This window comes from Pteropus vampyrus, unplaced genomic scaffold, assembly GCF_000151845.1.
Source record: "Pteropus vampyrus isolate Shadow unplaced genomic scaffold, Pvam_2.0 Scaffold688, whole genome shotgun sequence".
Lineage (NCBI taxonomy): Eukaryota > Metazoa > Chordata > Mammalia > Chiroptera > Pteropodidae > Pteropus > Pteropus vampyrus.
In genome coordinates this window covers 62163-63688 of record NW_011889469.1, presented here as the reverse complement: position 1 = coordinate 63688, position 1526 = coordinate 62163, and the positions used below count along the sequence as shown (strand labels likewise).

General features: G+C 57.9%; 1 pseudogene; it reads right to left on the bottom strand.

The window, feature by feature from the left end:
* Nucleotides 1-360: 360 nt before the first annotated feature.
* Nucleotides 361-479, bottom strand: LOC111733922 (annotated as a pseudogene).
* Nucleotides 480-1526: the final 1047 nt, after the last annotated feature.

Below are 1526 nucleotides of genomic sequence, written 5' to 3'. Positions count from 1 at the left end.
CGGCCCGGAGCCTGGGTCATTCTGCTACGGGAACACGAGTGCCCGTCAGACTAAGGCGCCCTGGCAGTGCTTAACCTGATCGCTCTGTGAATCCCTCCGATTACGTGCTGCTTAGTCCCTAATACACTCCGGGAGAGCATGTTTTTAATTCGTTTTGGGGAAACAAGGCTTCTTTCCCATAGTTTTATTCTTTTTTTCTGTAACGTTATCAGTGACTCGCCTGCGGGTAACCTGGGGACCCATAGACCCATATTCATATTGTTTTTTAATATTTTTTTTAGGTGAGGCAGCCCTTGGTGGACCTCACAGACTGCAAGGACCTTGTCGGTTCACAATCCCTTATTTTTTTTTTATTTTTTACGCCTACAGCACCTGGTCTTCCTAGGTAGCCTCCCATCGAGGTACTCACCAGGCCCGACCTTGCTTAGCTTCCGAGGTCAGATGGGATCAGGGTTGTTCAGGGCGGTGTGGCCGCAAACAGGACCCACGTTCATAAACCTGAGACTCTGAGCGATTCCACACGAGCCCTGATGTGGGCTCCAGCCACCGGGCTGTTCGTCCCGTCTGCTGGGCCAGGTGACGGCTTCTCAGAGCACCGCTCCGGGAGACAGCCAGACTCCCAGAAAGGGGGCCTCGGGGGCCTGCGCTGTTTCCGTGTGTGTGAACCAGGTGGTCCCGAGGGGGATGGCCTGCGGCCTCCGCATTGGTTGCCGACGGAGACAGTGCAGGCCCGGCCAGGGTGACAGTGTGCTGCGTGCTCTCCCTCTGTCACCTGGCCTGGTCCCTGGAGGAGAGGCCGGCCACTGTCCTCAGGAGCTGTGGCCGGAGCCCCTCTCTGGGCCGGAGTCAGGTGCCCCCCCCCCCGACAGCGTGGCCCGTGTCTCGCCCATGCGTGTAGTTTTAGGGCCCGTCCATGGCCGGGCACAGCGTGGTCGCCGAGCACACGGGCGCGGAGCTGCTGGCCGGCGCCTGGCCGTTCCCACGCTCTCGCGCTGCCGTGTCCGCACTCGGACGCCGCGGTGACACCTGCCACTTCGCACACGCCGTTTCGCACCAAGGAGCGTCAATTGTGACAAAATAGATCCACATAACATAAAATTTATTATTTTAACCGCTTTTGAGTGTGCTCTTCTGTGGATTTGACCATCCAGGGACCTCGTCTAAATGGGATCCTACGGTGTTTGTTCCTTTGGGTCTTGTTTCACTAGCATCATAATGTTTGCAAGAGTCGCTCACGATGTAGAGCAGCGGTCCCCAGCCTTTGTGGGACCAGGGCCTGTGACGTCTGAGGCCTGAGGGCCTGAGGCGGAGCTGAGGCTGTGGTGAGCTGGGGAGCGGCTGCAGATACGGAGGAAGCTTCGCTCACCTGCTGTGCGGCCCGGTTCCTAACAGGCCACGGACTGGTACCGGTCCACAGCCTGGGAAGTAGGACCCCTGATGTAGAGTGTATCAGAACTTCCTTTTTAGGGCCGAGTAACACCCCATTGCCTGGGTGGACCACCCTTCGTTAATCAGTTCGCTGTTGA